We start from the raw sequence: 25,964 nt of genomic DNA on the forward strand, positions 1-25,964 counted from the left end.
CCGTGTCATTCCGCATTAAACTGTAAATTCCGTTTGTATGACTGGATTCCGTCATTCCCTCCGCGTTTTGTGCATCGCGGAAATCATAGGACCCTAGTTGTGGTATGCCAGCTCTATCTTGCAATGGAAACACGCCACGACGTTCTCTTTACATTTGCCCGCGCCCTCAAATCAAAACACTGCTTACTCCTTGCAGTATGCGAATTCAGACGCAGTGCTTATGTCTCCTTCCGCTTTGTGGGTGACGTAAACGCGTTGTCACATTAAAAAAATAATTGCGAAAGAACCTGACGTGAGATTTAAAATAAATTAAAAGAGGCTTCGAGGCAGAGGAATTTGCCTCGATCATTTTTTGTAATCGAGTTACTCGAGGAATCGTTTCAGCCCTAATTATGATTATAAATATTACTACCACTACTACAATTAATGTTATTATATATTAAATATTACACTACTACTAAATATTAATAAAGATTTACACTGCTTTTCTGAGCTCAGTTAAATGTATCATTATATTCAGTTAATTAATAAATAACCGTGATAAAGACTACACACTACTACTACTAAAAACAAGATTACATGCATAAGAAGTGTATAAAGCATCCATATAGTCACATGACAGGGATCTTGCATTAAAGCCTGTATAACAAACAGAATGAACAATTCACTGTTGGTTTTCCAGTTGGTGTAAACATGCCTTAGGAGAGATAAAAATGGAAGACTGGTAAAAGCAGGCTGTGACTAGTCAGTGTGGAAAGCTTCATGGCCTAAGGACAGGAAGTGTGCTGACAGAGAAAGAACGATCATGAGGTCCCTGACACTTACACTTAGATCTGTGAACAAGATTATCCCAACACAGTCACAAAACACAAAACACACAGCTTAATATCAATAACATAACAGTTCAAAAAACTGGCACAAAGCAAATCTCTGCAGCAGATGGACCACCATTAAATCATAAGGCAAAGATGTCATAGAGCTGTGCTAAATGGCATAATTTATAGTCTCACTGAGCACTCTTTCAGAGGAAAGCTCCTCATTTATTTCCTTTGAATGGATGAAAGACCAGAGAGACGGGGGAAAGGTAAAGCAACTGTAGCCACCATATAGAATGAACACACCTTATAGCAAATCACTGAGGCATGGCATGTGGTTTCTGGGAAGGCATTCCCACAGTCTTCAATCATATAATGCTTGAAAGGAGAAGTCACTCTGCAGACAGAAACCTGAGGAAGAATAGAGCCAGCTGTGTCACTCCTTTATACTCCAAAGATAATGCTATATGTGTCACTCCAAAGATAATGCTGCTTTGACGCCGCCTTTGAATATCTTTGTTTTTTTTCAGCTAAGTCCAGTTCATAGAATAGCATAACCGCAAGACGCCAAACATCCCATTTCAGACAGGTTTTGGAAAGGCAGGTGAGACGAACAGCTAAAGGGATCACCCGAGATATCCTTGATCGATGCACACACTCAGAAAAAAATAATAATAATAAAACCCACAAAAAACCACAGCCCAACACCAAAGAACACCTATTCAGAATTATGGATGCACTAATATTAAAATGAAACAATTTTTTTTATAGATAATTGTTTTCATGTTATGGCTTATGAATTTTTTTAATATCATAATCCTATAAATAAATTACAAATAAAACACAAGTGAATGTATGCATATTATGTGAAAATATATGAACATACTTGGAAAATGTAGCTAAGCTACAGCACCATGGCAAAAGAAGTTCACTACATCTAAGCTATAAAAAAATATATTGAATTATATTGAACCAACATCATAACAAGTCAATGATCTCTCAGTGATCAATAAAACAGTCAGTCAAGCAGATAGACAGGCATAATAGTTCAGTTTAGTTGTTTATTCAACAACTGTAATGTACAGGGACAGATTTACCTCATATTGTGTACACAGGCAAAGTAAGTTTTTGCTGTCAGCCTGGAAATTATATTATGGTATTATGGCTTTATTGTATACAGATAGATTTATATAAATGGCAACACTTCACAGTAAGGTTCATAAGTTAACATTAGTTAACAAGTGTTGATAAACTAAGAATGAACAATACTTCTGCAGCATATATTAATCTTAATTTCAACATTTACTAATGCATTATTAAAATCAAAAGTTGTGTTTGTTAACATTAGTTAATGCACTATGAACTACAAATGAATGACTGTATTTTCATTAACATTAAAAAAGATGAATAAATACTGTTCATTATATGCTTGTTCGTTTATACATTGGCTAACATTAATTAAATATTGTATAGCGTTACCATATAGATGTATGGGCCTATAAATTACTTAAGCTATGTTTATTTGCATCATTGCATGTGTCATTATATTATTAACATTTCATCAAAATCAAGTTTAAATTCGAAGTTTTTGACCAGCGAATGTTTTCCTCTGTCATTAACGCTACATCGGATTTACATTTTCATGAACGTGCAGGTTATACAGTTTATGCGACATATACTGGCGCTATGTGGGTGCTCAGTTTTTTCTGTTATTCGGCCAAAGTATCATATTATAAAAGATTCAGCACAATTTGCACAAGCTATTTGACTGTGACTTGATAACAAATGCTTATCAAGACACATTTCTCTGCTCCTCAAATACAAAAAACATTACCCTTCATAAATATAGTGTTTCTCGAGTAAAGGAAATGCTGTACTTATTCAATCAACAGTTATTTTATTTACCTTCAGACTGCAACAAGCTGAGATGCTCCAAACTGCACGCCGCACTTCATTCATGAGAGAGGCGGGAGGAATAATGAGGTTTGACTGACAGTTTGAGGAGCAAATGGAGTTACGGGGTTGGAGTTACGGGGTTTAGTGGCAGGGCATCACTTTTACTGGTCCAGGATCAGTGATCCTTATCAGTTATATTTCCAATTAGTTTCATAATGCTTTGGATAATGTCATTTTTGTTGACGCTACTAAGGTACTTGATCAAAAAAAGAGATTATTATCTTAGATGACCTAAATCTATTAATATTTTTAAAGACTAATTTATTTATTTTTATCTAACTTCATTAAGATTAACTTAATATGCTAATTCATGCTACATTTTGAAGACATATTTTTATTTTATTTTTATTTAACTTTATTATCATTATTTAACTTAATTTAACTTTTATTAACAATGGATTTCCATGGCCATCTGTATTATTACTGTGGTTATCTGCACAAGGTAAAAGGTTTATATACTAATGTATTTTTAAGCTAACTTTATTAAATGATTAAGCTCAATTTAACATCAACTATTAAAGGAGTGTTAGATGATGCCATAAACTGAAAAAAAAAAAAAATAGATGAATAGAGCATTCACAATTCGATATGCGATATCAACTTATTTCTATATAGTCTAGAGAAAAACAATTCCAGCTCACCACAAAACATGCAAACAAACACAAACATGCTTTTCACCAGTGCCGACCATGTTCTCTAACTCGTAGATTGAGTGAATGTGGTATGTGGATATGTGTGCTGGCATGCGTTTCGCCGGCCCCTCCTGGGGGCCCCTCCTTGCAAGCAGCCCAGCGCCTCGCCTGCCTCTCAAGTCACGACGGCCAGCAGGGAGAGCAGACTTCCTGGCTCCACTCTCATTGTTTGCTTGGCTGCTTCTGAGGCTCATCCAAGGCTGGATTACCATAAGAATACTGAAACGTTCCTGCAGAGCACTCCCCTTCCAAACCTCCTGCTGCACTTCTCTCCTGTCCTCATCCCGCCTCTCTTCACTCCTCTATCTATCTATCATTCCCTGCTGGCCGCAGCTCTTCCAACATCTCAGTCACGCTCTGCTACCAGCACAGCCCTCTCACAGCCCGCTGTTGCTTCCTCTCACATCTACAGCCCATCTTTGGTTTGTATCTGTGGCTTATCGGATGTCTGAACAACCCTCAAGAGACACACAACACTCTAATGGAAATATAAAAGGGGGTTATTGGGAAATAAGATGTGAATTTAGTAAGACTGATGGTATCTGATTTGATACCAGGAGGGTAAAAACAAATCTTTCTGTGTAAACATCTACAAAAGAGAAATCGAGTGGAAAGTGCAGAAAGTTGGAAGGAAGGAAATGAGGGCGGAGGTTTTTGGCAAACAGACAGTCGTGGGATCAAGAACACACTGATGATGGTGTTGCATAGTCATCCTGCTCATCACCCACGTAGTAATGTACCTTGGGTTCTTCTGTGCTCTATTTACCTCTATTTAGTATTAAGACTCTGGATGAAATAAAACAAACTAAATTCATGTCAGTGGTCGACATTCACTATCAGTCAGAAGTCTGTACACACATACTGATTTTCTATTTTTAGTATTTAGTAGTTAGTATTTTTCAAATTTTATAGTAACAGCAAAATTTAAGTAACAGAATTACTTAAAATTTTGTTAGTTAACTTTAAAACCTTACCATATACAATATGAACTGTAAAATAAACTTATATTTTGGAAGTAGGAACTATAAAGTAATTTTTTTATGAAAAACCGTATAAGGAATTTTTTTGGAAATTCCTTTGTAACATCATATAATTGTATTTTGTATAAACAGTTTTGTTTCTACTTATTTTGGTATCAGTAGTAAACTGTCTATACACTGCCCATGTTTTATGGACAGATCATAACTTATGATAAACTCTGATTCATATTATGGCTTTTATCCGATTATTATAATGATTACATGTACAATTTAAAGGCATAATGCATATTTTGGTATAGGTCAAATATATTGGTTTACTAACATGATATTGATAATTAAAGAATTATTGGAAGGATAATGTAAGGGATTATTATTATTATTATTATTATTAAAGGTGCAGTAAGAGATTTCTGAGAAATGCTGTTGATATTTAAAATCATTGAACAGGCTATTCAACACAGGCACCTCCCCCATCACTGCTGGACATACCCCTTACTGGTGATTGGCTACAAGTGTGTTTTGGTGCTTGGCACGATCCACTTTCAACAGCATTTCTCAAAAATTGCATACAAATATAACTATGATTGTCTAACCTTGATCATCATACTGTTATGTATCCCAATGGGCAGCAGGATTGGATTCTGCACAATACTAAGTTATATTTACTACTAAGTTTTAAAATAGAATAACCCTGCTGCTACTTACTGAAATAGTGAATGCATTGATTCGCTGGGTTTTCTTCTTCAGTAGACAAATTAAACTGGATCACAAACCACTTTTTCTCTTTATATGGAAGAAGACAGGAAGTCCAATTTCCCATCAATCCAAATGTCTAGAGGAGTAGCAGACAACAAGCAGTGCTAAGACTGACCAAGTCCCTCTATCTAGTCTTACTGCAATACCCGTAAGACCCTGTTAATGCTATCGGCCCATTACAACACAATCTAGCATCACAAACATAAGATTTCCTCATACAGAAGACACACACTTTTCTAAAAGTAAGTAAATATGTCTGAGAGATGTGTTAATGCTGGCTAAGATTTACTGCTGTAAACACTGTGCTTGGACTAACAAGCCCTGAGCAGATCCTGGGAAACTTCTGTAGAGGCTGCTGTGGGTTCACAAGACGGCTAGATTCATTCTAGTCTGTAATTACAACATTGAACTGAAAATAAGGCTTTGTTTAAGCAGATGCACACGCTCCAGCACATTCCACGGTCAAATGTAGCCTCACTCTCCAGAGAGGGCTTCACGTCACTGAGACATATGGTTGGGAGGTTCGATTCTGGACAACACAACAGAAGGTCCATGCTCAGTTCAACAATCACAGATCAGCTCTGTTGGAAACAGAAATGCACTCTGTACATGGTCTGGCATTATATGTTAGACTATAGGGTCTAAAATAGCAAAAAAAATATTTCAGTGTTCGGCCGAATAAGTGAAAAAGCTGAATAATATGGACCGAACATTGACTTAACGCAATCAAAAAGGCACACACTAATGCAGCAAACATGTCAGCAGTGTGAACGTATTTAAAACTATACACAGAAATCATTACAAGCTCGAAGCACTGACAGCAAGAGACTGTTTAGTGCTGTATCACATCTCTGATAAAAAGAAGTGGCTGATGCTGGTGGTTAGGTTACTGTGATGATTGAAATCGTGAAATTACCTCAAACGATTAGTAAATAAAATACAGAATTTTATATTTTCTAACGCACGCAAGAGTTGCATTTATTCTGACAGCGCTGCATGAGCTCGCAGCGCCAGGGTCCAAAGTGAAAAGAAATCATACTTTTATTCACAGAGGACACATACAATTTATCAAAAGATAAAAACGGATCAAAAGTGACAGTAAAGACATTTATAATGTTACAAAAGATTAAAAACAAACAAAAAAATGCTGTTCTTTTTTAATATTATGGTTTCCCCAAAAATATTAAGCAGCATCCAGCTGAATTGTTTTTAACTGTGATAAGAAATAAATGCTATAAAAAATACATTTTACCATGTATCCAAACAGAAAACAGACATTTCAAAATGTAACAATATTTAACAATATAGATATATATATATTTTTTTTTATTATTATTATTTTTTTTTAACTTAATTTTTGATCTAATAAATGCAGCCTTGGTAAGCATGAGAGAGAGAGAGAGTCTGAACAGTATTGTATCTGTATCTACAGTAAATTCCTTTGCCCAGTCATGTGACCACGACCAACTATTTTTGTTATGTACACTTTTCTTATGGTATTGCAATATTGGTATTTTATTTTTAAAAGCCAAAATGGCTGACATAACACAGAGCTGTTATTACAGTTTTTCTCAACTGCTTAAACACATTTCTTGAAACTATGCTTCGTATTCTCAAAACAGTAAACACAAATCCATGACTTCTAACTCAATTCACCAAACTTCCTATATTCCTATATATTCCTAAAATGGGTGTGCTTTTTGAAAAATGGCATTATGGTTTTGAAATTTTAGTTCAAAAGCCTGGTTATAGTGCTTTAGCAATCGAGAAAAACACCAAATTGACATATTATTCCCTATCTCCCATCTATTTTATTCTACTGTATTCATGAATAATTATGGACAACCTATGAAATACCATTATTGTAAGATATCTTAACATTTTTATAACACATAATATTTTTCAAACTCAAAATACTTTCGGGGTAGAAGAAACTGAAACAGCCATAAGCTTTTGGACATCTCTTCAGGATTCAATTCTCTCTAGCTAATTTTTCCAGTCTACAACATTTGATTCATTATCGTGTGACTCTTTTACCGGGTATTTTGAAGGCAGATGAACGTTTGCGACGAAAAAAATATGTGAAAACTGTAATGAAGCAGAGATCAGGTAGTTCCTCACTATCCGTGCTGAAGCTGAATTCATTCACCAGCTTAAGTGAAAGTTAATGTGCCTAGCGTTTTCGACTCGTACATTACACGTCCGACATCACATCCTGATGTCACGTGTCATAACGGGACCTTTACGGTTGTGTATGAACGCCAGCACAGATTCCGGGAAATCACTGGCAGTGTGAATGAACCAAAATCTAACGATGTGGGAACACTTGCCAGGACACATTATTACCCGTGTATTATCTGGAATCTCAGTGTGAAAGGGGCTCTAGAGTGCAAAATTCTGACCACAGTGCGGACCTGTGCAAGCCAACTTCTTTTTGGATGCGGAGAACAAAATCCATATTACTAAGTGGCTAGTCCCTCTGTGTATAGAAACACAAGTTATCCAGCTGTCAACTGAATGTGGCATTGCCCCCTTCCCCAAAAAACACTAAGTGCAAATTGTTTTGAGTTGAAGAACGTTGCCCTGATTAGCAAAGCATGAAAGTGCACTTCATGCAGGGCTCTCTGATGTCTCCAATTCTCTAGGCAGGACGCTTAATGGCCGTGGCAGGAGGTTGCTCCGTATCAAACAGATACTTTTCACACTCTGCAGAGCTTGTGTTGCAAGAATATCTGTTCCTGCATGAGTTTACAAATCAAGATATCTGCCACAAGGTGTTTAAAATGATGCAATTTTTTACCATTTTCTTATCCACATGATTGAGACACACTGTGACAGCACTGGAGTTCTGTTTTATTATCACTGTGGGATGATGGTTGTTTTTCCAAGCGCCAAGGTTTGAGTCTCTCAAAAGGCATTAGAGCATGACAGAAAGGAAAGAAAGGTTGAATTTTCCACTACCTGCTCACAAATTCCATGGCTGTGGGATGATAAAAGGGTTTTAGATCTTATTGTCCTGTAGAGGGGGGGTTTGGTATAAATAGAAATCTTAGCCCAAGGGTTCTTGGACGGATCAGGGCAAGGACATGTAAATCAATCCAGAGTATGAGAATTAAAAATGCACATTTTTAAGAAAGCTGCATGCCTCTAAATGGATCATAGACCCAAAATGAAAATTCTGTCAACATTTACTCACCTCAAGTCATCCCAAACCTGTTGTTAAACTGATTCAGATGTTTTTGGTCATACAATAAAACTCAAGGGGATCCAAAACAACACTGGTTTCATTGGCTTTCAATGTAAGGATATTATTTTATGCCCAGAAAAGACAGACAGTCATAAATGTTTGGAGCATCATGAGGATGAATAAATGACAGAATTTCCATTTTTGGATGAACTGTGCCATTAGGTCAATTAACCTCTCTTAATTTTCTATAAAAAGGCCAATCATTTGAACTACTAAATGTCTGTTATTTTACAATGTGACACTGACTTTTTATCTAATTACAGCAGCAGGAAGAACATTACAAACCTTTGTTCTTCAGTCAAAGAGTGACATCTGGACAATTTGATCCTTGATCCAACAATCAGTGTGTTTATATGCATTTTAAAACTTCAGTTTTAGTCGGAACAAAACAATAATTTGACTTTTTAAAATCTAAACCATTTAGTCCATGTGAATTCATGCCAGTTCAACATCCAAAAACTAGCAGTGCAGTTCTGCTTCGTCTAGCGACAGTTGCACTACAGGCACTCCTACCCAAAAAAGTAAATGTACGCCAGCACACATGAAATATTCCATGCCCCATCTCAGTATAACTTAGTTATATGTGTGTGGTCTGTGTGTTAGTGTAAGTGTGTACAAGAACAGATTTGTTTGAGCAATAGTATGAGAATCTCAGGCAGCCCGAGTGCAGTTTATGAATGCAAAATTGTACTGCAACAGGGTAGTGTGTTTGCCTAGAAACCACAGTAATGAAGAGGCTGGAGGAACGTGCTGGAAAACTTTAGAGCTGCCCACAGGCGAAGGCCCTGTTTAGAGCCTGGCAGATCACACAGCTTCGTTCAGCTCCACATCCTTTGCAAACATGTGGCTGCAATTGAGTGGAACAGCCCCTCCCTCCAGCCAGCCATCGCACCGGCCCCATGTAAACATCCCAGGTCCATAGAACCCACTACATCACGCACTGATTGACCCATGCCTCTGAGCAACATCTAAACTTGCAGTACAGTCTAATCAAAAGTAAAGCCCTTAAGTATCTGAGAAAATCCCAACAGTGATCCCCTCAAAGTGGCGGTATGGAGTTCTGCATGTAAACACTGTTCTCATATGTCATGGGTCATTAATGTGGAATGGAACGGTGGAGGTGGGCTGCAGGGTATCTGGTCTCTGACAGACCAATCAAGCACCAATAATTATGAGACAGGAAACTCGCTGATTGCGTAGGTCTGTCTCTGTCTCAGGCACAAGGTTAAGGGTTAATCTCGGAGCTTCGTAATCAAGGTTGCCGTATGCTTCTTCTCTCCCCATGAAAATACAGCCAAAGGTGGAGGAAGTAAAGAAAAATAGCAGCATTAACTAACGAAGTTGGCTATTGAGTCAGTCTTTGAAAAAGAGGTGACCCTCTGGTAATAGAGAGTAGAGCACTCCAAACATTTACCAGCAGTTTAATTTCACAAAAGCATCCGGGAAATACGACAGACCCTGATTTACAAAAGAAAAAGTATAAAAACACACAAAAAAACGCAGAGAAAAAGAAATAAATTGAGTCATTAAGTAAAGAAGATCCTTCAAGAGGAAGCATCAGGTTCTTACCTCACAGGGTAGCAAGTGTGGCAGCACATGATGATGAAGGGGACTTCTGGGTATCAGCATTAAGAGTCTTCTGTCTGGAGCTGATCACAGAGCAAAGCCACAAACTTCTGTGAAAACCCTTTGTAGTACCTAAAAAGAAATGGGGAACAGAGAAAGAGATACTTAATCTATCTGTTGAAAAACTAAAGAAAAATGTCATTAGGAAGCCACAACACCATAAAGCACACACAAACAATAATTATACCATATCAAAGGAGCTTTACCAGAATTTCTGACTTTGGAAATAAAATACAAACTGCCATGCCTCTTCTGGATAAAGGAGGAAGGCTGTTGTCTTTAACAGAGTCAAAATCACTAACAAATTCCCCATTACTAAGGTCAGACTCAGATCCAAGAGTGATGGATATCATTTAGTTAACTTTCTTAAATTCATCCAAATTAGGCATTAAAACGTCTGATCTCACATAAAGTGAAATATCATTATCTGGTTGCATCACAAACTTAAAAGACAGCAGATCCCCTGTTCATTATTCTATCTATAAAGGTTGGATCAAGCTTGAGAAATACATCAGCGACTTAGTGTAATGGATTATCAAAGAAAAAATGTAGGGCAGGGATTTGGTTCTATGCACCAGTTGTTGATTGGATTGAGATGTGGATGTTTCAGTCAAAAATAAATGCAAGATTTTGTGGAGTGGCAAGGTTTAAGTAGAGAGATAGATAGTGTGTAGGTGATAAAGTTTTGAAAACAACCTTTAAACTGCTAATAAAGTGGAAACTCTCTGGCTGCCCACTCATTGCAGCCTAAGATTCCTTTCTTGTTTACACTTTCATGTTTAGACTTCTGTTAGAAGTCCATATTTCCAAGCAAGGTTTGATACAGTATGATACGCTAAAATATGGGAACTTCAAACTCAACAATCTGACACCAAAATACTCAGAAGCTTGAATGGAAATTAAAAACCAATTAAGAAAATTGTTGTCAAGAAAGTTCATGTCAAAAATTTGCACACTTTCACAAGTAACACTGATTAGTTCACATGAGATTCTCATAACGCTGCTCTTCTAGTATTAAACTGAACTGAGGCTTCTTGTGGATTAGTGTCCAACGCAGGGCAGAAACACTCCTCAGACAGAGTGTCACCAAGCTTGAGACATTTTAGATCCACACAGGTGCCAGGAGGAGTTGACCCCGACTGCCCTCGCTGAGAAAGAGGATTACAACTTATTTCCCAAGGAATGTTGACTTCTTCCCAAATCTGTAGATTTAGGGATGATTTTTTCAATAGCCTTCATCAAAAAAGACTATTTAGCTAATTGCTTTACGAACTTTGCCGTTTTTAATTAAAGTGGCTTTTGCACATATCCACTTCAAAACTCTTGACCGGAAGCATGTCCAATGATTTGTGACATTTTTTTTGTTAGAGTGCTGAGAGAGAAACTATGTGCTAAAAGATGAGTGACAGCTGTAGGAAGTGGAAATTAAACATATGAAGATGCCATCACTGCTGTTAATTCCAGAGGGTTTAGTAAAACCAACAGGAAAGCATGAGGGTGTATATAAAGCAGTTGGGGCTCGAAGGGGAGACTAATGTGATCAAAGCGAACGATCAGCCATAGCTAATTGAAATTAAAGCCCATGAAATGAGAAGGTTAGCGTGGTTCACTGAGGCACTGAGGATGGGAACACAGATGCCTTGAGGGAGGGCTCAACTGTGCCAGCAAAGAGCTACAAAGCACCCACTCATTCTTTTTACACTGTGGTTATGATATTCCTTAATGTTTGTGATATTTTACAAGCTTGGAGAGAGCACTCAGTCACGATTCAGCTCCGTGGGAAGGCAACAGCTGAATTTCTCAGTCAGGATCTTTTTGAAATGACAGCAAACTTGTTTACCGTCAGAGCCACAGGCTTCATGCATGATTTAAAACCAACCATCAATGAAAATAAGGCTACAAAAAGTTGTTTTTAATTGGTAAGATATTCATACCATATTCAGTGTTTTTTTTTATCGGTCAAAAACAACCAGATGTCTTCTTTTGTGCTGAATCAAAGTAAAACAGTCCATTAAGAGGTGCGACTGGCAAAGTATAAAGGCAATAATTAACCCCGGGTTTACAATAGCTGAGTGATGATTAGAGGTCGACCGATATATCAGGCCGATATTTGTTATTTTTTTTTATATATCGCCATCGACCGATATCCGTGTTTAGTAGCGCTGATTTAAAGTCAGGCACATTGGGGGGCAGTCCCGTGTTATTGGCGCGCTACTGCTGCTGCCGCATGTGAAGCACCCCAAGCCAAAACTTTTGGAAGATTCAACAACAATCCTGGGAGATAAAAGGTAGTCAGAGAATTTCACTCTGTATATGGGGAGGAGAAGTTGGCAGCTCTTACAAACACTGCAGCGTGATTGAGGGCTCCGTTACTCCGACCCGCTCACAGACAGCACCGTGCTCGGAGAGACGGCTGTCCTGGAGCTGCCCAGAACGGTGAATGACATTTGTTCGGAAGCATGGTTTGATGCAGACAATAACCAGGTTTCCATCCAACTCATTTGTATTTAGGGATGTCAATATTGGATAATTTCCATGATCGATCGTCGTTTAAATTAACGAACAATTAATAACCTTAATGCTGCAAAATGCATCTTCAGCGGTATTATTATTATGTGCAAAAGCCACTTGGAAAAAAAGCTTTCTCACCCGAATTAAAGGGGTTTTAGTCTGAATAAAATCCTAGTAGCAGGACTGTAAAATGAATAGATGTGATTATGATAATTTGATAAAATGTAGAGAGCGCGCCATACGTTTCAGATCATTTTACTTTGTTGACTGTTTCACGTCAAGGACACCGCTGAATGCGCCTCTTTAAATGGTTTCGTGGTGCTCGTTGTTGTATTTTAAAACGCAACTGCAATGTTTTCAAATGACACTATAGTAGTGGTGCAACAGATCATCATCGATCCGTGATCCGTTCGGATCAATATCTTCGGTTCGGCACACACGTGCCTCGTGGATTGATTTATGAAAAAAAAAAAAATTTGGCTTCCCTGTCAGATATAATGATGAAGGAAAGAGGGAGTGTAAAACCGTGAAGGTGCGTAGAGCCACGTTACGACATCCCGTCGCGCACCCACTTCAGCGAAAAGATTGTGCCAGAATTCTTTATGAACAGGAGAAGAAAAAAGTTGTGGATGAACTATCCCGAGCATCCTCTTTTGCACTCACGACAGAAGGGTGGACGTATTGATTTGTTTGGTTAACTTTGGATACTTTTTTTATCTTAATACCGTGCAGTGTACAAAATTAAGACTCGAGAGATGGTTCAAGTCAGTGCTCAATAAATGATGATAAGTTTAGAAATGTTGTGCATCCACTTATTATTAGTGTGACATTTTAGCATGCAAAAGAAGGGGAAAACTTCAAGATATCGGCCCTAAAAATCGGCAGCACAAATCGGCCATCGGTTGACCCTGACCTCTAAACATCGGCTATAGAGAAACCCATATCTGTCGATCTCTAGTGATGATGACCACCATGTTACACATCTGTTCATATTCACCATTTAGGAACTCTTACTCATTTCCTCTACAAAGCAGAGACCTATTATGGAGGAAGTCATTCAATTACAACCAGCCATTCTCCATTCATTTAGGTTACAGCCCAGAAACAGAAAACACAATATAGCTCATGGTGCTGTATTCGGCGAGCCTTATCTCCTCCAATCTGCTTAACTAACTTAGTCATATTTTAAAACAACATTGCACATAACAAAAAAGCAGAGAAGCTGAATGAAAAACATACAAATGCAAGCTTCATTTCTAATTTGTAGGTTTAGTTCGGTTATTAATTTCAACTTTTAATCAAGGTCTACAACTAAATAAGGACGTTTTAATACTATGACTTTCTCTATAAATATGATTCTTTTTTTTTTTTACTAATTATTTTGCTATTTTGCTAAATTACTTTTTTTAGCAACATGTGTCAAGGAACCTTGCATCCGTACTATGGGTGGAGCAGGCGCAATGATATTACATAGTGCCTGAAAATAGGCTTATTGGAAGTTACCTAGCTATGACTATTTTCACTATATCACTGTGCCTGCTGCACCCATGGTATGGCAGTAGAGTTCCTTCATTATTTTGCCGGAATGAGAGTATAGTTCCTAGCCATACTGGCCTAGAAAATCACAACATTTTTTTATTTTCTGTTAGTCTTAGTGCATGATGTAACTACAGAAGAGTCCAGTTTTAAATAGGAAAAATATAGAAACTGTTTGGTCATTTTTAAACGAGATGCTAACGGTCTAATCAGATTCAATGATCTATGCTAAGCTAAGATAAAAGTGCTACCACCAGACCCAAGATCGGCTGAATGTATTTGAAAATTATAAAACTCAACTGTAGCGGAGTTGGAAAAATAGCCTATTTTTTTTGTGGAGTGTTACTTTAAGGGTTTTGTTCAGGTTCAGCAGTGCTATGAGCACAAGCAAAGTTCAGACAGAGAGAGTCAGACTCTGGAAATGCCCCTCTTTATAGTTGTGTGGTTCTGTGCAGATGCCAAACACATCTCAGACCTGACATAATACGCTGCAAAAATGGAGACGGCATGGTTTGGGAAGATCTTTCCATAATAAAATGTCAAATATAACTAGCCATGCAAAGCAGAGGGAAAATTTCCAATACTTAATCAAAACACTACGTGAAGAAGAACATGTAATGCTTTTTAAATAAACCTTACAATTATGGGAAAATCTATAAAAGCACCAACATGGGGTCATAGTGGCAGGCACTAGCAGCAACAAGTCACTACCTGACTGGTATAAAGTACCAGAAGAATATGGTAGAGCTAAAGATTTGGAGGTCTCAGCACTGCAAATAATGAATGCGTTTATACTTTGCAGGCTCAGCTAACCACAACCAATTCTGTTCTATTGTCCTGTGTGGTCACAACTGCACCCTTCAACAAAACGCTCCTGAAAGACACAGCATCTCCTATACAGAGACCGATAAATGGAGCGACATGCAAAAAGGTATTACATAAAGCTCTACATTGACATGAGGGCGCAAGGGCTTAACAAGGGCCAATTTAGTTGCGGTTTCCCAATACAACAAGTTTTTGGTCCATTATTGTTGTGCATTGTTTTCTAAAAGGCACATGCCAAATTATGTCAAGCTCAACCTGCATGCATAAAGATTTGCTTCACTTCTAAGTAGCAAAAAAGATTTTTGGGGGGCTATTTCAACCTGAAGCAATTTTTGTCCTATTTCTAAACTTCTTAAACGAATCATTCTTCACTTGCCAACAACATACAGGCCATTTACAGGCTTGGCATTCATTAAGGTTTGAAGATAACATTTAGTGAGAAAAGATTTCACCGAGTGGGGATGTGTGCTTTCCATGCAAAAGTGGGAAATAAACAGGCTGACTGTTACTGCAGAAAATGATAAAATCTCCCCAGACTCAATTTCAGCTGCCATTTAAGACCATGAAACTAGCCTTTCTCTGTTTTTTATTTTATTTTTTATTACTTCATCTTATTACAGCCAAGGTGAATTACACAAATTAACAGCCTACTATGAACCATGAAACTCTTAAAATGAGTATTAAAGGAATAGTTTATCCAAAAATGACAACTCTGTCATCATTTACTCCCCCTCATGATGAGTTTCAAAACCTTTATTAATAACTTTTCTTCAATATATCGAGTCATTCAGGTTTGGAATGACATGAGGGGGAGTAAACGATGATGAAATTTTATTTTTCTTTTTTCTGGGAGGTGAATTATCCCTTTAAACAAATGAAAGCATGTACAATTTACATTTATGCATTTAGCAGATGCTTTTATCCAAAGCGACTTACAGTGCAATCAGGCTATATTTTTTTTATCAGTATATGCGTGTTCCCTGGGAATTAAACCCATGACCTTTTGCGCTACTAACGCAATGCTCTACCACTGAGCCACAGGAACATTTAAAATTGTTAATACAATTAAAAGTAACATCTTAGTCGATATTGCTTTCTTGTCTGATTCAGTGCACAAGGAACGAAACTTGACTCCCCCCCCCCATTTCCATTCTCCCTCCCTTTCATTCTCATTTTCTCTCCTCCCCCCTTTCCAAGGAGAGGCTCTTCTAGGGCCAGACGAAGGCCCACAGGCTGAAAAATAAAGAACGAATCATGCATGGAGGAAGCGGGCCACCATTTCTCCTTAAATACAACCATAACGATAGATAAATAAAGAAAGCCTGGCTCTTAGGGAGAAAATTAGATTCGGTTCTCTTCCCTTCCCACTCCTGGCCTTCTATTTTAGTTGCAAGCAGAGCACAGGCCTTTTTCTGGTCCGTGGCTGCAGGAGCATTCGGATTGCTGAAGGTTTCATGTGCTGTGTGGTGTGTGTGTGTGTGTGGGGGGGGGGGGGGGGGGTGCTGCTGGGGCCATCAGTGTTGTTGAACCCACATCTTGCACTAGCAATAATGCCAGCAGTAGGGCTGCAACTAACGATTATTTTGATTATCGATTAATCTGTCGATTATTTTTACGATTAATCTGTTTATGTACTTTTATTTTAGTTTTGCCCATTTTTACACAAAGTAAATTATTAATAAAGGGTCTTTATCATTCAGCATAGATTTTTAAGAGATTTTAACCATTTTGCATTGTCATATCCTCATCAAAAATATACCTGGAGTTGTTTTATTATGTGTTAGTAATCCTTTGTCGAACTCTTCTGCAATCAAAACACTTACCCATACTCTAGCAAATAATTTCAAATGTTTTCACCATGGCAGTCCTTAGAGCTCCTAAAGTAGTTTAACATCCTGAACAAAGCTTATTAAGGAATCTTTCAGAACATATTTTCACGAAGAATAAGGATAAAACTGAATAAAATTGCAGTACATTGCATTTTATTATTTACTGGGAAACAGCTTTATAGCTTATGCTGTGAAATTGTAAACAATCCTTCGAAAAAAGTGCCAGTGGCATGAAACCTGAATGGAACTCACATTTTAAAGTAAAATCCATCAGAAGGTCGTCCAGAAAAAAAATTGGACACACACAAAAAACCTGCTGTGTGAAAAAGAGCAGTGAATACTTAGGAAAAAAAGGGCATTTCAAATATATTTAAACATTTACCTCTCTCATTCAGTCATAATTAGGCTGCAAGAGTGAATTATGAACTGGTAAACGACAAACTGATCACAGAACATGTTTGTAAAGCTTTAAATATTAACTGTTAAAAAGCAATGTTAACAGCTTTTACGTCTAAACATTTGCAAACAACATTGTACTGGAGAATCTGCACAAATAAAAGTCTTAGGGGCCGTTCACATATCGCGCCTAAAAACGCGTGGAAAACGCTAGGCGCACCGCTTTCTCCTTCTTTCCAAAGCGCTCGGGCAGTTGCACCCCTGAGGCGTCTGCCTTTGCCTTAGCAACCATGACGTGCTCTGTCCATGAAGACGCGGAAATTTCAGCAAAGGATAAATGGATTTGCAGCTCTAAAAATCGCTTGCAGTAGCTCTACTAAATTTATTTCAAAATGGCAATCCATATACAACTATGATCAGCTGTTCCTTCATCTTGGCTGAGCTTTCAACGTTGTTACGGGAAAGGATGATGTTATCTCGATGCGGTGCGGACGCGCCTGGAAAAACGCTTCCATTCCATTATGAGCACGCATACCGCGCGCCTACATTGGAAATAACGAACTTGAGCGCGCAAAAGTGTGAACGGAATAGGGTCATGAAACCCTAAACCAATTTTTCTGAGATTTTAACAGAGGTAGGTGTGTTTAACACCATAGAAGACAATGTTATAATCTGTAAAATTTAATAATAGGATATAAATGGTTAAATTTGAGTTTGTATCGGCTATTTTCGTCTTCCGGGTTTGAAATCTTCATCAAGTCCACGTCACAGGATGTGACGTTTTTCTGTACGGATCGTACAGTGATGACTCATCGTTCTCTCATAATTATTAATGAGGCTGAGCCTTCATATCCAATGAGAAGACATTTCACTGAATTAATCATGATACCACGTGGATCTTTTCAATGATAGACCTGTCAAACAAACTGTGATATTGCGTAGTCGATGAGAGAGGCGATCATGGGACGCAAGTGTTTGTATGCGTGGTGCAAAAGTTCAAGCGCATTGCATAGCTTTCCCCGCGATGCTGCCAGGGCTAGAGTCTGGCTCCGTGTGGCTGGTTGGCCATCCACAACGGACACATCTAATTTATATATATGCAGCAAACATTTTTCTCGAGAGAGCTTCGCGAACTGGAGAATGTTGGACTTCCGCCTTGTTGACGACAAATCCACCTTGCGTCTTTCAAGCAATGCGGTACCAAGTCCCGATGACTTTTCTAACCCTTCAGAGGTATGTGTGTGTCTAAATTGTTACTAATTGCTTTACATGACTTTGTTAAATAAGCATTTCTTAAAAGTTTTGATATTTCGATAATACATCAATGGTATGCTTAATTATTGTAATTATATATATATATATATGTATATATATATATATATATATATATATATATATAAAACACATATTTGTTTGTGAAATATGTCTTTGGAAATTAATATGTCTGTATTGTCAGCCTAAACTGTGTTGCGAGATGGCTTGTCAGACTGAACAGCCCGGCAAAAAAGATGCTTCATGTCAAACACATCCAGACATGAAGCACATATCAACGCAACATCGTTGGAAACCTGAACGAAGGAGCAAGAGTATGTTGCACATTTTACAGTATTGAACATAAAAAATCTTTACCAGTTGTATTTTCTTTTAATTGTAGTGTATTATGGCACAATTGTATTTAATTAATTTCGAAATATCTATTGTTATAGGCACTCAGGTGAAGCTACATAAAAGGCATGTTGGTTGCAACACTTCCACGCCATGTATTCCACTAGAGAACGATCCTCTTGCTACCTCTACCCCTTGAAAAGGCCCAGAAAAGAGGCTGAGGATTCGGACTTTAGTTTCCAACCAGGAATGAGTGAAAGCAGCATCTATAATGAGAGGTACTCCTAGACCGTTCATGCTTTTTTACTTTAGTTTCTATTTAAACATACATTAATAATTGATTATTGTTAATAATGTTTTTAAATGTTGTTTGTTGTAGCACTGTAATTGCAACACCTCCACATATAATGAAAAAATTCATTGTTTATGAGGAAAAGCTTATGGAGCTATTCAAGAATTGTCCTGTCTGCTCAAGACACTGTGAAATAAAGAGCAGAACAGTGGGCACGGTTTTACATGTGGACCAGACCTGTGCTCATTGTGAATTTCACAAAGTTTGGACCAGCCAGCCGTATGTCAATAACATACCAACTGGAAATCTACAGCTTGCTGCTGCTGTTCTCTTTACTGGCTCATCCTTCTTGCAGGTCACCAAGGTAAGATTTATGTATTCTCTAATAACATGTGTGATTTGCTTACTAATCAATTTTAAAATTAAATTTTTTTTTATTTTTTATTTTGGGTCAGTTTATGCAGGCATTCAACATTCAAGGGATTTGCCACACTACGTACCTGAAACACCAAAGGACTTTCCTATTACCAACTATCAATTGGCAGTGGAAACAGCATCAAAATTCAGTGATTGCAGAAGCACTCAAAGGAAGGAATCTAGTTCTGGGTGGGGACATGCGTGCTGACTCCCCTGGTATGTGCAGTTATGTTGATAATATAACATTTCCAATGTTGACTGTATATAAATGTGCTGTTTTAAATGACTACAGACAGACTCAGATTACAGAGACAAGCAGTAAAAATATACATGCTAATATGCCATTCTTTAGGACACAGTGCAAAGTATGGAACATATTCGATGATGGACCTTAGAGCAAACAAGATTATGGACATTCAGCTCATTCAGGTATGGTTGCATTACATTTTTTTTATTATTACGGTTGAATGAGTGGAAAGTAGATCATAAAAAGTTTCCTTGAACACAATTACACTTCTAGTTTTTTAACAAAGTTTGATATGATTATATAGAGCAATGAAGTCGGCAACAGTCAGCGGATGGAGAAGGAGGGCTTTGAGAGAAGTCTGAGACAACTAGAGCAGAGAGGAGTGACTGTGCACATGATTGTAACTGATAGACATCCTGGTGTGATGAAGTTCATCAGAGAAAATAGGCCCAATATTTTGCACAGATATGATGCATGGCACATGGCAAAAGGTAAATCATTTAAGATTTAATAATAGCTAAAGCTATCTGAGAGTTTAAAAACAATGTTTCATAATTATATGTTATGTATGTGTTGGAATGTCTATCGTATTAATGCTTTGGCTTAATCTAGGTGTTGGCAAGAAAATTGATGAGCTTGCAAAACAGAGAATCTGCAAAGAGGTTGGCCCGTGGAAAAAAAGCATTGTGAATCACCTATACTGGTGTGGAGCCTCATCATCAACAGGAAAAGAAATCGTGGCAAAATGGAGATCTGTTGTCAACCATGTACAGGACATACATGAGCATGAAGGGGAATTCCAAAGATGCCAGCATCCTCCTCTTGTTGGTGACCAGGCAAGACTGTGGCTTAAACCAAGTAATGAAAAATTAAAAAAAAAAATAGTTTAATTAATTAAATTTTGTATTTTATATAAACTAGTAATTTATCATTTCATGGTTTTACTTTATTTTACATTTAGGTACTGCTGCATGCGAAAAGCTAACACAGGTTATCTTGGCACCCAAGTTGCTGAAAGACTTGGAGAACCTGAGTTCTAACTACCAGACGTCTGGACTGGAGTCTTATCACAGCCTGATCCTCAGGTTTGCACCAAAAAGCGTGGCATTCTCTTTTGTTTTTTGTTTGTTTTGTAGTTTCTTATTCAAAGTTGTCTGTTCTAAGTTGAATTGCATTTAAAATTTTCATAGTTTATTTTTAGACACATTTCTGTATTTTATCTGATCATGCACTACCAGATCTGATGTTTCAGCTCTTACTTTTTAGTACTCAACTTGCTGCCATGCACTACAACGAAAACAGTGGTAGACAACAAGCAGTGTTGGGAAGGTTACTTTGGAAATGTAATAGGTTACAGATTACAAGTTACCTTGTTTAAAATGTAATAGTAGTGTAACTTTTTCAATTACTTTATTAAAGTAATGTAACTAATTACTTTTGAGTACTTTTTGATTACTTTTATAAATTTGTGAAAATTAAAGAATAATAAATAAAAGCATATACATCAACTTAAATACAGTTATCTAATAAGCATGTGACGTATTCTGTGTAATAAACTCCTGAAACATTGGTGTTTTTTTTAAACTGCTGTCTCTGTATACAGCATGATGATAGTTTTCTCAAAATAAGTAAAATGCACATGAAGTGACACAGAGCAGTTTTAGAAATTATGTTTATGTGCTCGTGTACTCCTATATTGAGATGGCAGAGGTTGAAAACACTGCGAGCTTCAGGAGGCCTATGTGTAGTAAATGAAACCATGTCTTTGCCATTAATTTACAGGAGGGGCGGACTGGGAAAAAAATTCAGACTGGAAAATTCAAACTCATACAAACAAATTCATGGACAAAACTATTTTTTGTTTGGACCTGACATAAAAAGGTTTAAATCTTTAATTCGGGGACATGCAAAATAATTAAAAGTTCTCTCCTGAACTGCACCTTAACTTCCATTTTTCTCTTCAGTCTCTTTATTTTGCCCTGTTATCCATCTCTCTCATGACTTTAATACTCAAGATTGAACAAAACTATACTTTACAATACAATACTCTACAATACTACAATATCTTTATAGAAAAATCCTAATACTGTACACGAGTCATGTTTTTCCCTTACAAAAGTTAAACATGCTTTTATTAGCCTATATAAAAGTAAAATAACCTTGTTTTTTTTGCAAATGGATTTTTAAATAAATACATTTGTAAAATAATTTTACATTTTTGGTTACCACAGTTAACCAATAGTAACCATTTTCTCTGGATTTATAGTTAAATATTAAAATGTTAATTTTCGTAAGGGTTGTGTTGTTGTCTGTCGTAGCTCCCCCTAAACCTATTAAAAAAATCTGATTTTTTTTCAGCTAAATTACTACTGTAACATTACAACAGATAATAATGATGTCCTTTATATAGTATTTTGAGTGATGACTGGTGAGCAACGTGCTGCTGCTTGATTAAATAAATAAAAAAACAAAGACAAAAAAGCATCTTTACAGATGAAACTGACCTGAAACCCTGAACAGGAGTTCTGCTTCTCTGCTCCAGCAGTCTACTCTCTCTCTCTCTCTCTCTCTCTCTCTCTCTCTCGCATTGATTACTCTGATCTGATCCAAACCGTTTGGCGGAGGCGCGGAGAGCGCGCGCGTCATGACTAACAATTCATGACTTATTAGAGATTTAATCATCAAATTCGGCAGGCAATTATACAATAATGATATTAAATAGTGGGGCAAAATCGGCTGCGTGGTCACCGGGAATTGTCCCGGTTCTCCCGGTGTCCAGTCCGCGCCTGATTTCCACAGACACGCAGAATGTGCAAGTCATATATTGCATTTTTGGGGCTTTATATTCACAGACACTAGTCGATGTCATGTTTTGATTCAAGTGTACTGACCTACTTTTGATTTAGTCATCCAAAATGTGGCATATTCCGTCCGCGTTAGGCATTCCGTTTTTATGACTGGATTCTACGAATTAGACTGTATTTCCGCATCCGGGAAATTATTAGGGTGGTATGTCTCAGAATAGTCAGTGCAATTTGGAAAATAAATCAGTTAAATCCGTATGTGGATGTGTGTAAATATTCAAATGTAATCCCCTTTGTAATCGTTAAAAATTTCATAAGTAACTGTAATTTAATTACTCATTTTTTCTTAGTAACTGTAACTAATTACAGTTACATTAATTTTGTAATTAAATTACGTAACGCCGTTACATGTAACTAGTTACTCCCCAACACTGACAACAAGCAACAACAGCTTCAGGGGAGCTCCGATGGCACATACAGTACCCCCGCTACAGAAGAGGAGAGCACACTCTACGACTCATGAAAAGAAATCCAACATTTGGTATTTTCACTCAGTCTATCTGTCTTTGTCTATCTATGTTTATGTCTGTCTATTTGTCTATTTATCAATCTGTTTGTATATATCTATCTATTTGTCTGCTTTTGTTTGTCTGTCTGTCTGTCTGTCTGTCTTTACAGTATATTTCTGTCTGTGTCTGTCTATCTGTGTCTCTGTACATCTATCTATCTGTCTGTGTCTACAGGTATCCATCTATTCATTTTTCTGTCTTTGTCTATATCTGTCTATCTATCCGTCTATCTATATATATCATTGTAAATGTGCTTCTCAAAAAATAAGAATGTCGTGGTAAAGATGATGTATTTCAGGAATGCACAGTATTCCTGTATTTCAGTCAAACACAGTATTAGTATGGGGTTCCTAATAATCCTTGGTGAGTGTATATATTAGTTTCAGCTTTTTTAGTTGTATTCCTGAACTAAATTAACTTTTCCACAACATTGTAATTTATTGAGAAGCACCTGTGTATACAATTTTATTTTAATGTTTTGCAGATTATGTTGAAAGATTGCAGGATTTGCTTTTTGAGAGTGTGTTGGAGCAGCCACAGCTGTTTCAGGAATCTCTGAAGGAACTGAAAGTTCCTGACCACCTGTGCTCACAATTTCAAAGACCAGAAAAGAGTGAAGCTGTTGCACAACACACGTCACGATTTAGGCCACCCTCTGTCTGTGATCAGTTGTGATTGAAAGTAAATAAAAAAATTACATGGCAAAATGGAATTGTTTTTTTTATTTATTTTTATTTAGTCAAGTGGAGGAGGTTGATAACCTGTATATGTTCCAGTAATGTCAGGGAACTGCTCTCTGATGCGGGTAACAGCACATGAGGGAATCACCACCCTAATGTGTCAGCCAAGGTACCCCCAGCACCACCGGACAAAATTCCTGTAGGCGAGGTGTCTGTAACAACTGAGATACATTGTAAATGTATGGTAATTTTTTAAATGATATGTTTAGTTAACACCAGGTAAGATTATTACTAACCTATTGAGTACTGTGTTATCCATGTCACCGAATAGCTGGCGATATGTGCCATAAACAGCTTGCAAAACAAATGTGTTTAAGGCGACAGGTTCAAAACCTGGATGAGCAGTTATGCATGCTGCCCCACCAACCTGATCACATCTGTGCATCACCTACATGTTAGGAAATAAAAGTAGAATCTAAAATAAAAAATATGTATACCATATATGTATATTTCTCCATAAATATATTGGTGTATCTGTATATTATATGAATCCATATATATATATATATATATATATATATATATATTTATATATATATTTAAAAAAAATGTAATGATACTAAAATGCAATACAGTGAAGGAGTGTCAAGATGCGTTTACCTGTGCAACTTCCCTACAGCACAAGTTTTCTCTTGGAGACAGTCTGGTACAGTGACCACAGGTACACCTGTTGCAAAATTATACGTTTATGAATAAAAACGTTAGGCTAATTTCAGGTCGGACTTTTGCCTGCAGAATGGGTTTTGTTATCTGATAAGTCGCTACCATTCTGACACTTCTCCCATCCGCGCGGCCTCCGGTTCGCCCATGTTTTCCTCCACAGTCACGGGAGGGGCTAATGGTTCAAATAAATAGGGCAGAGGACCTGCACCGCCATCGATTATCTCGCTATTTTGCCCTGGTGATGCAGGAGGAGAGAAGTCCTCCACCTCCACAGAACCCTGCGCGCTGCCGTCACTGTATATTTCTATGTCGCTGTCCATCTTTACTATTGTTGTTCAGGTGGCGCGTCGATCTAGGCACAGAATTTTTTTTTAACCGGAAATCTATTATTTGCAAATATATTAATTTATAGTGTGTATATAAAGTATATAGTTGTTTATAATGACATTATAATTAATATGTACATTTAATATGTTTTATTCAATAGAATTTGATGACAGGGCGTTCAGTTACTTTTGAAATGACAGAAATAGTGTCAGTGTATTGCCAGCTTTTAAAAAAAAAACTTTTTTTGCTTACGTTTTACGACACATTTGTAATGATATGCAATAACAGTTATCCCTGCCGTGCAATACCACACCCACACTCCCCTCCCCTTCTCACAGCCATTCACGCCCATTTCAGTTGCATTTTTCAAAAACAGTGTGAGCTAGACTTGCGCTGAAATAGGGGGGTTTCATGACCCTTTAAACAGTTCAGTAGTGCAGAGTTTACAGGTTACTCTTCTTTTTTGAAGGCTCAAAGTAAAGTACTCCCACATCCCGCTGACTGCTGCAGAGACGCTGTTCGGTAAGCAAGTGACATAAAACAAGGCCAGCTATTGGCTATTCGCTACTTCTCCTGCTGTACTGGCTGAGTAAAACATCCGGTGGCTCATTACTGCCACACTTTGGTCACCGCAGATTTGAAATATGCATGAAATGAGCCGCTTAAGGCAAATAAAAGTTATTTAGCAACTAATCGATGACTAAATTAGTTGACAACTATTTTAATAATCGATCTTAATCTATTAAAATCGATTAGCTGTTTCAGCTCTAGCCAGCAGATTACAAAACATGATGCAAATGACAACAAACTGGCGCCAATGATTCATGATCATGAACAGGCACAGGACAAATCTATCTGACACATGTTATGAGCAGGATTGACCTTATAAACATGCTTCAGGGCAAGTCCCGATTATACTTCTGTATTTAAACAATCTATGCATTTATACAATCTAGTAATCACACGCAGTTAAAGTATGCAATTACACAAGTAAAGAAGATATAGTTTTTTTTACTCTATATATATATATAATATCACATTCTAATATTTGAGCTCACAAAAAACGAATATTCGAAGACAGATGTTATTTTTCAGCAACATTTATTGTTTCCGTCATTTTGAACAAGCTTA

General features: G+C 37.3%; 1 protein-coding gene across 1 annotated transcript in view; it reads right to left on the reverse strand.

Annotated features, from left to right (window-relative positions):
- LOC132122257 (bone morphogenetic protein receptor type-1A-like) overlaps positions 1 to 25,964 on the reverse strand; it is a 50,381-nt gene that overhangs the window by 20,730 nt on the left and 3,687 nt on the right. Inside the window, exon 2 of the mRNA XM_059532296.1 lies at positions 10,016 to 10,144. The gene's annotated coding sequence lies outside the window, so the exon portion shown is untranslated. The remainder of the gene's footprint in view (positions 1 to 10,015; positions 10,145 to 25,964) is intronic.

The sequence above is a fragment of the Carassius carassius genome, chromosome 40 (assembly GCF_963082965.1).
Source record: "Carassius carassius chromosome 40, fCarCar2.1, whole genome shotgun sequence".
Classification (NCBI taxonomy): Eukaryota; Metazoa; Chordata; class Actinopteri; order Cypriniformes; family Cyprinidae; genus Carassius; species Carassius carassius.